The sequence below is a fragment of the Protopterus annectens genome, chromosome 10.part0, assembly GCF_019279795.1.
Source record: "Protopterus annectens isolate FY-2018-M chromosome 10.part0, PAN1.0, whole genome shotgun sequence".
Classification (NCBI taxonomy): Eukaryota; Metazoa; Chordata; order Ceratodontiformes; family Protopteridae; genus Protopterus; species Protopterus annectens.
In genome coordinates this window covers 1,677,217,740-1,677,233,088 of record NC_056744.1, presented here as the reverse complement: position 1 = coordinate 1,677,233,088, position 15,349 = coordinate 1,677,217,740, and the positions used below count along the sequence as shown (strand labels likewise).

The 15,349-nt window shown below is 36.6% G+C and overlaps 1 protein-coding gene across 1 annotated transcript in view; it reads left to right on the top strand.

Moving 5' to 3' along the window:
- Positions 1-15,349, top strand: part of LOC122814413 (zinc finger protein 729-like) — a 1,138,085-nt gene that overhangs the window by 958,889 nt on the left and 163,847 nt on the right. The gene's annotated exons all lie outside the window — the stretch shown is intronic.

Here is a 15,349-nt window from a genome sequence, read left to right as displayed (position 1 = left end):
CAATGGGGACATAAATTTAAACCTTTACTGGGGATTAGCATTGTATCTCGGTGTCATACGAATAATGAATGGGACAGAAAAGTATGTGTGATCAGATTTAATCCTTATGCCAGTATAATAACTGAAATTCTCAAAAAACATTGGTCTTTAATTACTACTTCTGGCCCTATTGGACACATATTAGGAACAGAGATTTATACAGTTTTCCAAACAGGAAGCAATATTAAAAGATTAATGGAGAATGGAACAAAAGGAATAAGTGAAAAGAGAACAAAGGGTACAACTAGATGTGGAACCTGCAAACAATGCATTTATATTAACACCACACAAAAAATCAGGTTGGATAACATTATAAATACCATGATTACATGTAAAAATGGGAATTGTAACTCACAACGTATTGTTTACATAGCTACCTGTACGAAATGCTCGGCCTTTTATATAGGCAAAACTGAGAGGAAGTTTAAGACTCGTATATATGAGCATACGTACAAGATAAAAAAGGGTGATTCAAAAAATGCACTATGTAAGCACATTTTAGAAAAGGGGACTGATCACAACTTTACTTTTGCCATCATTGACCAGGTAGAGATTAGTGATAGAGGAGGGAATTGGAAGACCTATCTGGCATGGGTTGAAAGCAAATGGCAAATATGTACGGATGCAACAACATCTCCTGGTATAAATGACTATATTAGTTTAAAACCATTTTTAGCTTTGAACTAATATTTTAGAACACAGGAGAATGTGCTTACTAGTTGTTATTCTAATATTGAATCTTTAAGTATTAGTAACGTTGTATACTGATTACATATTTTCCATTCTGTTTACATATTATATTTGAGTTATTGTACAAGTATAAGGACTTTCTTACATACTTAGGTTATTCTATTTATTCTATAGATTCAGTAGCATTTTGCCATTAGTGTATTGGTTGCTATTTGATTCTGTTAACAGGCAACTATATTCATTATAAGTGTATATACATTAGAGTATTATAGAACGTATATATTCATTGACAATTGCTATACTATGTATTGAAAATATTTTTAGAGAAGGAAGATCGCAGTAAATATTTAAACATGATACATATAATTTTAATAATTTTTATTAATAAGATTACAACATATATTTTTTATAAATCAGATCACTATATAGCTCACTATATTAGGTAGACTGCACAGTCATTAAATTTTGTTTTAAATCATTGTTTTATTTACAAACTTTGTATATAATTAGTTTAAGATTTGTAATCTAGTATTTTTACTAAGCTAATTTAGTTATTTTTAATTGTATATTACTGATTGAGTGATTTTTGGCGCCAAAAATGTTATAAAATGAATGGACTGTAGGAGCCCATTGGTTCTGAAGAAATCTGTGTTGTGACAGATGAAAGCGCTTAACCCTACTAGCATTTGAGCATATTGTGTGTTGCTCTATTCTGCAATAAATTTTTGTGTACTTTGGTATCCGAGACTCGAGTTTTTGGGGCATCCACATCCTGCTATTCTTTGGGAAGTACAATTACTGTCATACCAGACTTTTTTTCTGCTGTTGGGCTTCTAAAAGGTTTTCATGGTCCAAGCCCATGAGTTCCCTGAGCCTTGTCCTGAGGTTTAGGGCATATACCACAACAGACTCCTTGTGGGATTCACACTCACCCTCCTACTCATCTCTAATTTAAATCTAGAGGTCCCCTCACCTTATGCCCATAGAACAACTCAAAGAGTGAAAAACCTGTGGATTCTTGGGGAATCTCTCTGTAAGCAAATAACAGAATGGGCAGATATTTGTCCCAGTCCCTCTTAAACTGATCTGCAAATGCCCATAGCATGGTCTTGAGTGTAGAGTGTAATCTCTCAACAAGACCATTAGTCTGGGGATGGTATGGGGTGGTCTCTAGATGCTTCACCCCACAGTACTTCCACAGACAAGCCATTAGGTCTGATATGTAATTGGCACCTCTGTCGGTCAAAATTTCTTTTGGGAACTCTACCCTGCTGAAAATCTCTAATAAAGCATTTGCCACCTTTTCTGTCTCAATTGGAGAAAATGAGGGATGATGTCAAATTAAAATTCATAACGTCATATAATATGAAAACACATATAGTTAGAAGGGTTATAAATAAATATTGGAAAATACTCTTAGCACAGGATGATGTAAGAGCAGTAGTAGGAAATACACCTTCATTTGCATATAGGAACAAAAGATCCTTGAAGTCATTCTTATGTTATAAGGATTTTTCACATCCTTCCACTTTTCAGTCTGAAGGAAGAACTAGAGGCACTATATGTTGCTACAATTGTAGTTGTTGTACTGATATAATGCTAACCCAAGGTGACAATTTATTGAATAACAGTATATTTCAACATCCTGTTACTAATAAATGTTACAACTTCAATGGACTGGCAACATGTGCCTCTTGCCATGTTGTCTATATAGCAACCTGTGTAGCATGTTCATCTTTCTATGTGGGGATGACAACGAGAAGGCTGAGAGATCGTATAATTGAACATAAGTCCAACATAAGGAGGCAATGTGAGACAAATGCTTTATATAAACATATTAAAGAATATGGTATTGGGCATATGTTTAAGTTTAGAGTCATAGACATGCTCTCTAAAACATTAAGAGGGGGTGATATATGTAATCAATTAGAAGTAAAGGAATATGAGTGGATAGTGCGACTGTCAGCAGATACTGAACCTGGTCTAAATGCAGCCGTGTCAATAAAACCAATTTTAGTAAGGTTGCAACACAATTGTTTAAAATGATCAATGTTTAAGTATTTTGGACTTGGCTATGTTTTTTAAGATTGTTGTAGAAATTTTATAGCATTGAATAAATAACTATTTTTATAATTTTACGTATATTAAGTAAGGTATGAATATTGAATAGATGAATTGTTTGAATTTTTTGAATTTTTTGAATGTTGAGATATAGTATACCTTTTTATAAGAATAGATGTATATGTACATGTAAATTTAATCATATGACCTTGGCTGCAGGTCATGTGATGTGTGGTGGGTGTATTTAAATGTGAATCTAACTGCACCTGGTGTTAATCATTGAAAAAGGGAGTTGTCCCGAAAGCTTTGTGTTGGATAAAGGTGTTCTGCTTTTTACTCAACTGTGTTCGTGTGTTTTTGATCTTCAGTGTATTTGTCAGCAGTGATTACGTCAATGGAGGATAGAACCACCACCTCAGGGTATCTGGTAGCATAATCTACTACCACTAAATATACTTTTTCCTGTGGAACTTGGGGTACTCAGAGGCCCCATAATATCCCTAGCTACCCTCAGAAATGGCTCCTCAATCACAGGCAAAGACATCAAAGGAGCTGTCACCTTGTCTCCTGGCTTGCCTACCTTTTGGCACTACTCACAGGTCCTGCAGTACCCTGTTACTTCTCTGGAAATCCCAGGCCAATAAAAGTTCTGCATAATATGTCTCTTTGTTCGTTTGATGCCCATATGACCTGCAGAGAGAATATCATGGGCTATGGCTAGAAGGGTCAGATGGTAGGATCTGGGCACTGCCAACTTCTGTATTGTCTCACCCTCTAGCCCTCCCTCATTGGTCCACTCTCTATACAGTAACCTTTTGTCCCAGTATACAGATTCTCCCTTCCCTTTAGAATTAGGTGCCTCACTAGCTATCTCCCTCAGGCCTTGTAATGTAGGGTTTGAGAGCTGAGTCTGTCTCCACTCTCTTTGTAATTTTTCCCAGATCCCCTTCCACAGGAAGTGTGGTATCCTCTGACAGCAGTGCTTCACTATCAGCCTGGCTACTGCTATTCACCTCTGCTCTTGCAGTCACTCTGTCCAAGGGAACATTAGTTCCCACAGGCAGCTGTAGCTCACCTTCAGTCTCACTGCTACAGGGTAGCTCCCTCCCTGAAGTAACCACCTCACCAGTCCAGGCTACCAGACCCACATGCTTGTTTACAAGCCTGACTGCATGTAACTGTATGCACACATGGTACTGCATTCTCAGAGGCATTCCCTGTCAGGACATCTGCAGGGATATCCTCAAACACACCTACTTGCTGGCTTCCTTTTCCACCCTCCCAGTCAAGGTGAACCCTAGCCCAAGGTATTTGGAGTGGGGTCCCTTCTAAAGCTCTGACTGGAGTAGACTGTCCAAGCAAGTAGTGCTCCTCTGTAACCATTGCAAGCTTCACAATGGTTAGGGCAGAAGCTGTGTCTCTCTTAGCCATGACCCCTTTCCTGTTCACTAAGATAGGATATAACCTCTTGTGGTAGTTTACCATTGTTGTCTCAAGACAACCTACTGTTGGCATTTTGTCATTCCCACTTACTGGCTCTCCCACCTTTTGCTCCCCACCTTGCCTCCATGGGCATCTATGTTACATGGCCCCACTGGTTGCACTTAAAACATTTAACCCTTAGTCCTGGACATGTACCTGGACTAGTGGCTTCCCCTGCTACTGGCAGATTCTGTTGGGGCAGTCTGGGCTGCCTTCTTCCCCAACTCCTCTACAGCAGCACCTTGTCTATCAGCTAACCAGATTCTCATGTCCTCAGGCAAAGTGCTTAAGGGCTTGTTCCCTCACCAAAAGGTCTGCCAGCCCTTCAGAAGTGGTGGCCAGACATCCACTCACTCCTCTATGAAAATAAGTGCTTAGCTTAGCAACATATTCACATACACTTTTATATCCCTTGCGTTTATGCTCATGAAACTTTTTCCTGTAAGTTTCAGGTGTTAACTGAACAAATTCTAGCAAACAGTTCTTTACAACATTATAATTTAAACAATCAGCATCAGATAATTTGGAAAGAACAGTTACAGCTTTACCATGGAGTAAAGGGGTCAGGAACCATACCCAGAACCTTTGGTCAACATTATACTGTTTACGTACCCTCTCAAACAAACATATGAATGCAACTATCAAAATTACCCCCGTAAATTGTGGAAGAAATTTACTGACCTTTGCTGCTTCTGGGGTTTGGTTACTCCCTTCCCCATTACCTCCATGACTCTGGCAAAGAGTCAGCATCTCCTTTTCATGTTGCCTCTGCCTCTCCTTCTCCTCAGCTTCCAGGTGTCAGTTTCTCATTTTCCTCAGCCTTCAGATGTTGCAGTTTCTCATTTTCCTCAGTCTCTAGATACTTTGATGCCTCTGTTTCCAAATGCTTGGCCTCTAGCTCAAGTCTCTTTAGCTCCAGATGGATTTTTATGTCCTCTGTGGAAATGTTGAGCTGTCCATTTTCTGAGAGTTGTACATCTCCACGGCCAGTCTGATTGTCCTCCTGGTTGCTATTCTGTGACTAAAGCTGCAATCATGTCTGCTTTAGTCAGGTTGGCATGCACCAGTCCTTTAACATGGCACATCTCCGCCAACTGGCTCTTTGTCAGCTTGTCATACTCCTCTGCTTGCCTGCTCTCCCTGACTAACTAAGCTAACAAAAAAACAAAATAAAACAATTGTGATATGAACGCTGAATGTTCACTGCATGGCTGATTTTTAGAGTACAAAAACACCTTCCTGTGACCACTGTATACAGGCTACAGGAATTCAATACGCACACCACTACAAGCCAATTAAGATGTGATGGGGTGACTTGTCACTATCAACCAATTAATATGTGATGTGGGTATTCCACCACTGCCAAACAATTAATATGTAATGCTCCTGTGCTGGCCCAGTAATCAAGGACCCTCAATCGTCAACACTAACACCAGTGAGGGACATGCACACAGTAAAGTACAATTTCCCTTAAGAGCACACAGAGATCACAGTCTGGGGCTGGTTTCACCCCCTCTCCAGATCCCCAATAAGACTCCCCACTGGCACAGCTATAGGGTTAAGATCTCAGCTAAGTGTTCAAGCCAAAACCTCCAGCACCCTCTCTGTCCAACCAGTACTTTGTCCCTGCCTAAGTAGTTAACACACACACACACACACACACACACACACACACACACACACACACACACACACACACACACACACACACACACACACACACTTTTGAGATTTGATTCATATACACACAGACACACCTGTGGAAGGCTCGCACATGTTCACTAGCTATGCCTCCTTCTGCCCAGACTATAAGGTAGTAATCACTGCCACCATCCACCCTTACTTATCAGCTACTGCCACCATCCACCCTTACTTATCAGCTACTATAAGGCCCTTCTCAAAGGGTGACCAATCTTGCTGTGTAATGTTACTATTACCCAAATGGTAAGTGTGACCAAACTTTTAAGGCTATTTAGGAGTAGCCTACACAGTGTCACCAAATACATATGCAAGTACTTTTAAGAGCTTAAATATCTCTAAACAAACCAGCCACAACTAAAAGGTTTAAATATATTTAATAATAAAAGCATAAGACAATACTCAGTAACTCAACACCATGACAACAGAGTTTAGAATTGCAGGAAATATTTTAAAACAATATAGTAAGACAGTCTCACATAAATACAGAAAACATCTAGACTAATCTAGTATTACAGACCTTCACACCCTTGCTCAAAACTCCTTTCTATCCACAGAGAAATGATTATCTGACAATCTTCTTATCCTTAACCCCAAGAAGACCAAGCTCTTGCTCTTTCTTCCCCGCTCACATTCAAACCATAAATCCACATTTACTATAACGTCCTCCAAGAACACTATCATAAAACCTGAACCACACGGAAAACTGTTAGGCGTCATTATTGATGACGAACTTGAATTTAACTTACACTTACTGCAAGGAATAAAAAAAAACACACCAGAAACTCGGCCTGCTTTATCGCAACAAAAGATTTCTTACTCCAAATGCTAGGCTCTCCCTAGCACAGTCCTTCCTCCTTCCCACACTTCTCTACGCAGCCCCAATACTAACCAATATACAAGCTACTACCTTGAATAAACTGCAACAAACTTACCACAAAACTGCAAGATTCATTACAAACTCCCATCACTGCCTTGCCCTGTACTCATTACAATGGCTCAAATTACCTCAACTACTGCTACTTTCTCAATTTCAAGTTATACACTCTATTCTATACACACCTTCTTCCTGTCCAGCTCTCACTACTTTATCTACCTACACCCCTTCTAGAAGCCTCCGCACCTGTAACCAGCAACTTCTGAATATAGATCAGCCAAAGAAGAACATAAGTAAACTACTATACAACTGCTCAGTAGCCCACAATTGGAAGAAACTTCTACACATATGCTCCATCATACACCCTGCACGCTTTAAAAAGGAACTCATATTTTACCTTCTCAATACCAAATCTTGTCCCTGCTTAGAACCTACCTAATTCCCCTTTATCCAATGGTGCTTCTTCACTCTGAGCTCCTGTAAGCAAATATACCTTCCTAGGAAACCTAGGCAATAAATCTAATCACTTGTTTGAACATATATCAAAAATAGTTCATCTATTTATTTCATTGTGATTTTTCTGAGGATAATCTAAATATGTTTGATTATGATCAAATTAGTACTAATATGTTTTGGGAGTGTCACTTGGTATTTGCTATTTTGTTACCTATGTAATCCTTAATTTTTTTTTAACTGGAGCTTTTCTCAGTGGGTCTCCACTGAAAGTGGGCCTCTGGCCCAGCTGGACCAACCCGATTAACAAATGTCAATAAATAAATAAAAATAAATAATCTTACTATATTCCTATCTCCAAGATAAATACTATGATCTAAATCTTACTTATAGAGCAAGACAAGTGCTGATGAGAGAATGTTGCCAGATCCAAAGACAAATACAAATTGTACAGACTCACTCTCTGAGATAGTTCTTAACCCAGCAGAAATGTTTGATAGTAATTTATCTCAGATTACATCATTCTTGTCACCTCTGCCTTTAGTTCCCAGGCTAACAGAAACTTAAAATTTAACACCTTGTGTCAAAAATACTTTTTTCTCAGAAGTTTTGCCTGGAACTGGAAGTCGTAAAACTGTTAAACACTTTTACCATTGAAACCTGTAATTATTTCTGTGTCTTTCTAGCTGCAGACATTCTGTCTCCTAGCTGAGATAAACACCATTGTAAACAATTCAACTTATTCTCTTAGAATTTTGCTCTTTTCCAGTAGGGTGCACCATGGTTACATTTTTTGAAGTTCAGCACATAACATACAGTTTAACACATCCTTCTGCACCAGCAGTTTAATACACACATAACATATAGTTTTCTTACATTTGTAGGGCAAGCCAATGAATCCTATTAATATTTACAAATGACAGGATTATTTACAAAATGATAGCTAGTTGGGCTGGCACACTTCACAATATTTACAAATATTTCAGCCATCCCATTCATACTTAGATTGGAAGATGCAAGTGGTTAGTGGCATTTTAAAAATGATTTTCACTGAGTGAATTAAGATTTATTTTTGGTTTTCCTCCAATAAAAGTCATTAGAAAATTTCCTTTGCATATCGAAAAGTAATAATTGTCATTTTTGTGTCAGAAAATGCATTTATAAGTTTTTTGTTTTTGCTTCAAAACACTGCCTGTTTTTGATTTTTTTTTTTTGGGGGGGGGGGCAATCACTAATCTCTTGTAATAAAACATGATGTTGTCTGCACTAATATACAAAATGTTATTGGTTTGTTTTTAGATGGTCTTTGCTTCTTAACCAATACTGAGATGAATAAAAGAAATAAAGTTTATCAGGTTTCCAACTGAAATGTCAGCACTTGAAACGTGGATTGCTGATAAGGTGGGAAAAAAGTTCATGAAGATCACTCTTCTCCTTTAAACTTTGTTGAGGGTGGACAAGACCACCCTGCACCCCACATGTGAGGAGTGGACAAGCCACCCACACTCCAAACTCTTATGTACAAACTCTGAGTTCACCCTACCTTGGAGAAAAGGGAATATCCTGGGAAATGGCATCTCAGACTTTGTTTGTAAGTCTGTTCTTTCAGATATTCAGTCTCCATGTTTCAAGACTGGGTCCCAACATTTCACATGATTACTGGTTATCACCATACCACCTTTAAGGCAAAACATTACTGTATATCATGAGATCTTGTATTCTTGTATAGAAGTGCTTAACTCTGCTTCTTTTCAGTATGTTATGTATGAACTTCCCAGTATGTTAACCACTGAAGTATTCGACCACAAATTAATGTCTTTGATAGGTAAATGCATTGGCATAATTCAAGATAACACTATAGAAATTTTTGGAAGTTATTTATCTGTTGTTAACCAGTCTAGAATATTGATCCTCCTGGATCTTTTTCAAGTCCAACTCAGAGTTGCAAACAGAGAGAAACCATGTGTAACAATTTAGCAGTACGCACATAGCACATTGACTGTAATTCATGCATTTCATGCTAACTATAGAGAGGACTGCAGTGGTGTCCAATCACATCCATCTTATGTGTTTGAGATGCATTAAACTGGCTGCGGCTTTAAGCTGTTAAGTAGCCACTTCCTCTGGCACAAAGTTTGAATCCCTCAGTCTTCAATTATCCACTGTATGACCTTGCACAATTCATTTAACCAGACAATCCTCTGGAGCAGTTGACCTTTTGAGCTACTAGTCTAAGAACAGAATTAGTAATAGTTTCCGGACTTTCACACAAGTCTGACTCTGGTTGATATGTTCTAAGACTGAATAGGCTTATGTATACAGGATATCTTGAGAAGGTTGTACATCTCAAAAAGCTTTGAACTTTATTAGCCATCCTGTATCTGGGTCAGGATGTCATATTTTAATGAAAAATTACTTGTGTGGAAAATAATTTTTGCTAGTGGATTTTCAGAAACATTTAATTAAACTTTTGGGACATCATGATAGCTTTACTGGCATAGTGCAAGAATTCCTTGACTATAGCCCCGATGACCTAATTTCAAGTTGATTCAGGCAGCTAATTGAGTGGCAGGGAGCTTGATCATGCCTATCCTGGGGAAGAGAACTTTGTACAGCAGGCCATAGAGTGATATGATCCCTTGGAAGTGGGATGTTGATGTAGTCTGCAACCTTGGGGGCAGGTACATTATTTGGCTCAAGAAGCCACCTGTTGGTAATGCATGCATTGCAGGTAGGTGTGTGTGTGTGTTTGTGTGCAGTAGGGGGAGGCTTGATGGTCACCAGGCATGGGGCAAATGGAACGTAAAAACAATTTTTGACATCAGTGTACTAATCAAACTTGGATTGCTTCTGTTTAATAAGTTTTAACCACTAATCTGTGTACTTTGGATAACAAGGTTTTTATTTCAAAGGATCTTCTCGTATGTAATATTGATGTGGCTATCATTATGGGTACATTGTTAAAACATACAGATTGGATACTTTTTATGTCTTTTTTTGTTGTAGAAATAATATAACAGAAGTTGGTAGGGGTCCTATGATTGTGATCATGGATAACATTCAATTCATCAGTCTTTATGCATTCCACCGATAGATAAACATCATCAATTGCTGAGTTTTATATATTCTGTTAATGTTTATAATGGAATTGTAAGAGGGAATTTAAACTTACCAGGAATAAAGGGGGATTTACTGATTAATTTTAGTAGTCTGAAAATTTATTTAGCACCTTTGTAAGAGTGAATGAACTAAAACTCCTAGTAAATAAAGTATCTTGGATATTATGTGCATTCCGGAATGTGTTACTCCTAGTAAATAAAGTATCTTGGATATTATGTGCATTCCGGAATGTGTTAGGGCAGATTAATGTAGTAAGTTTCCTCTCCCTTCTGTTGTCGTGTCATCATTGAGACTACTTGTGTTAGCCTATGTTAGAACTAACTGTTAAGTCAAATGACAATTGTTAATTGCTAGTTGTGTAGCTAGTTATTTTGGAAGTAATTAGTGGATTACAGTGACATGACTGTATGACTGTAACTGAGGTATGGAAGTTTTTTTTTTTTTTTTAATTCAAGGAGATGGTTAAACATAAAAAGATATCTCATCACTAGAATTATTGACAGTAAGGCACAAATATGTATTAGGTAAACTATTAAAACAGCAAGGGGATGGCTAAACCTAGTGATATCTCATTTCTAAAGTTATTGACAGTAAATTAAGAATATTTATTAAGTAAACTGTTGAAAATAATAATATTGTTGGTACTCAAAACGAAATGGAAATTGTACAAGAAAAGATACTGAAACATTGCTTAAGTCTACTCGTGGTACATCGTAACTGCTAATTAAATTAAAATGTATTTGTACATGTAGATTATTGTGAGACTAATGGAAGTTGTTAAGAAGTTCTAGAAGATAGGAAAGGGATTTTTGAGAAAAGAGTACTTCAGGAGAATGAGGAAGTCAAAAGTGTAACATGTTACTAAGACAAAAAGTAAAACTTTAGTGGCAAAATTTCAGTTAGTGTGACTAGAGCTAAGGGAGATTTAAGGCATATGTGGTGCTTGATGGGTGTAAGAGGGTTGAAGATGCTATTTTAGTTTTACTAGATATTGTATTTTTAAACCATATACAAAAGGGATCAGTTTAAGAGGTTATGGGGAAGTGTTGAATGTTATGAAGTAACAGTGAAGGTAATACAAAAAACTGATATAAAATTAAGTGGTTGTGATAGGGAAAGTGAGAAGGTAAGAACTGGATTTAAGGCTGTGCTACATGCTTGTAATTTTAATTGTTTTAACCGAGAGATTGGAATGATTAAAGAAGTACTACTATAGAGTAGCAAGTATAGATAAAGTAGTATTCTGAGATTTTAACTGTAGCTTGGAAAGGAAAGTTAATAAAGTTTTAGATGATGATAAATGCAAAGAATTGCTAAAATGTAACCAACTGCATGTGAGGAAGGACAGATGGGGAACAAGTTTAAAATAGAAATCGATTATTTCTTGTTTTCAGAAGGTTTGGAAACAGTTGGTGTAAAATAAGTATAGCTCTATATTCTGCTAGTCTGACATTTGAGGCAACTTCTGGGGAAGGGAGAATTAACAAAGAGTGAGAGAACAATTATAGGATGAATATATTAATATGGCATCTTTTTATGACACCTGGATGAAATGGTGGAAAATATTTAAGAAAGAAATATGGGAAAGTGTGTATATGGAAGTAGAAAAATAATGACTCTAGGACAGAAAATAAACAATATATTGGTAGAAGAATTTGACCAGTTCATAGAGCAGAGGAGTTTAGGCTGTTTTAAGATAAAGGAAAATTGCGAACTCAAATAACAGACTTAATAAGTCATCAAAGTTGTTTTGTAAAAAAACATTATGTAGACAAAAATTCCTTTCCTTTTCAGAAAACAGGTTACATATTTTAATATAGAAAGTTAAATATGATGAGTGTAAAGAAAAAAAATTGGAAAATTTAGCATGGGGAAGAAATGGGGAAGAAATATGTAGAAAATGCCAATCTTGTGTTTATAAATATGTAAGAAAGATGTATGCTGAAAAATGAGAAAAAAACTGTAAAAATGAAGTTTGGAATTAAACATGAATTAGCAAAAAGACTAAAGCTGCAGCAAGAAGCACCATCATACATGGGTAAAATATTTAAGGTAGTAAGAGAGAGTAGTTCACAAGAAATAGATAGTATTGGGTGTTCCTTTTTTAAAAGGACGGAATGTGTTGTGCAGGTTGTGAATGAAAGATTTACTCATCGGATAAATGAGGAAGCCATTTCAGTTGGAATTATACGTTTGTGTGGGAGAAATAAAAATAAAATTTGGATTTTATGTTATGTACATACTAATTTGAATATTGTAAAATAGATTTGTTAATTTATTTAATGAATTGTAATAGGTCATGGCATTTATGGTGTAGGTAACAAAGCAAAGGGAATGTTGATAAAATAACTCACAGATGGCGTAATAAGGGAAAAAAGGCAAAACTGATATTACGTTGATTGTGTCTGTCATGACCAGGCATGGATTGTAGATGGATGAATGGATGGATGACCAAGCATGGAAAATTATGATGTTGGAGAAAAGGTTATGAAGAGGGTTTAAGACTATTTATGAAAGAATGTGGATGAAAGCTTTGATTTAATGAATATTTAAAGATAAAAACTGGATAAAAAGAAGTTTGACAAAGATGGCCTATGAGTGCTTATAGTCATTATGTTGATAAAGAATACAGCCACTGAGAATTGTGCTAACTATAAACAGCTAAGATAATTTATGGAAGAGGTTCACCCTCCACTAGATGCAAATTATACTGATTTAGTTTTGTTATAACGTTATTAACGTTAAAGAATGAGTTGAGTAGATAAAAAATGGTGGCCATTCAGTTAAGAATTGTAAGCTAAAATTAAGAAAAGAATAGAGTAAGGTTAAAACTGAAGGTGCATATTTTTCACAAATGGAAGCATTAGTATTATGGATATGGTGTGTAAAGAAAAAAATCTAAAAATGGATAACTAAAAGAACCTTTAATGGAAATAATGTGAAACACTTGGGGGAAAAATGTATATACTGGAAGATTGAGAATATGCTACCTTCACAAACAAACTCCTGAGAGGGAGTTTTAAAATGGCAAAAAAAAAAAGTTTGGGGTTAAGTTCAGTAGTTCATATATACCCAAGAGCTGAAAAGAATGGTTCTAAAGGTGTTATGGATGGGTTTTATTGGATAGTGATTATTTCGGACATGGAAGAAAACAAAAGCTGTAAGTGAGAAGCATCAAAAATTTAAACAAACATAGTAATTTTGTGATTTCTGTAGAGGTTAGTAACGAATAGCTGTAGTTAAAAGCACAGATTTGAGTGTGTGGGAAGAAAGATGATATGTGGTTTTGTCAGATTCCCAATCTTTGGGGAGAAGGGGAGAGAGTACATTTATTCTCTGTGCTTGTTCCTGCAGTGGAGTCTCTGAAGATCAGTCATTATGTGGGAGTACATGTTTTGAGGGAGGTTGAGCAGTCTTGGGAGTTGCATCACCTGTAGAAGTAAGTGAGAGGCTGTCACTGACACCCCTGTGCACAACAAATCCTGGCATTTTATGGGATTAGGGAGTCAAAGTGTAAAAATTTCAAACCATCCCTAACTCCTGCCTTAAATGATGTTGAGTGTCATCTTATCCTTGCCATGATGATGGGGCTTGGATGGACCAATTTTCTGAGAAAGGAATGAATGAATGATGAGCAGGGAGCAGGGCAAAAAAAAAGAGTGAAAAAGCAAATGCTGAATAAGAGATTTGAAGAAAAAATAGTACTTTTTGTGATGTAAAAGAAAATATTAAATGTGTTTTCAAAATGTAAAACAGTTTAAAGATTTTTGGAAAAAGGTAATGAATGTCTTTAAGAATGAACATCTACATGAGATAAATATGGATTCATTGTTGTCTAAACTACATAATGCAAATTAAAAACAGAAATTAAGAAAGTTTGCATGTTTGTGGTGTATATTGAAGGGATAGTGTGAAAGGAATGTAATGAACTGAATAATAGATAATTTGTGAGTAAAATTTTAATAAAAACAGTGGGGTGAAGAGAAGAAATTAAGAAAGTTTACATGTTTGTGGTATATATTGAAGGGATATTGTGAAAGGAATGTAATAAACTGAATAATAGATTGTGAGTAAAATTGTAATAAAAACAGTGGGGGTGAAGAGAAAGAAGTTAAGACTGTAAGTAATGTATATGATATTAGAAATATGTAAACCTTGTTAAATGTGTTTGTTTGTGTCTTTCGGCTTTTCCCGGTTAGGGGTCACCACAGCGGAACTCTGGTCCGCTAATGATTGGTAGTGGATTTTTACTTACCAGGTTACCAGCCCTAATGCACAACCTTCAACGAAGGCACGCCCCATTCACGTATGCCTCCACACAGAAGACGCTGAGAATCGAACGGGACAACGTCTTGCTATGAGGAGACAATGCAAATACTCTTATGGCCTTCAGGAAATGTCATACTTCTTAACATACAACCCATACAGATAGGACCTTGATTTTAATATTTCCTGTAAAGGATGACCCTTCAGAAATACAGGACCCCCCCACAAAGTGCAATGCAGGATCAGTATTAGAATATGAATCCATATACCTGGTGTGTAGAAAGTACTGACAACCTTCTGATCTAGCACAAAAGACAGCATATGTATATTTTAAATTTGTTAGTTATGCAAATCTCATTCTGGGCTGCAGTATCAAAACTTTTTTTTTATTTAGTGTATCCTATATTTTGAGGGATTCTAGAATGCAGGTTGTGTAATCTGGTTGTTTTAAGCATCTTTCCTTCTAGTCCATTGCACAGAGTTTATGATGATCTTTGTTGTAGTCTCGTGGTTTTTTTTATTCATATTCTGTAATGTAGAGTGGAACTACCAGAATGTATTCCATAACAGGAGGTTGTCTCCTCTGCCAGTTTCTCTGGTTTACAAGATTCCTTTCCTACGTTGCTTTTAGCTGGTTTGTTTCTTTGCCTCCTTAATCTTTTT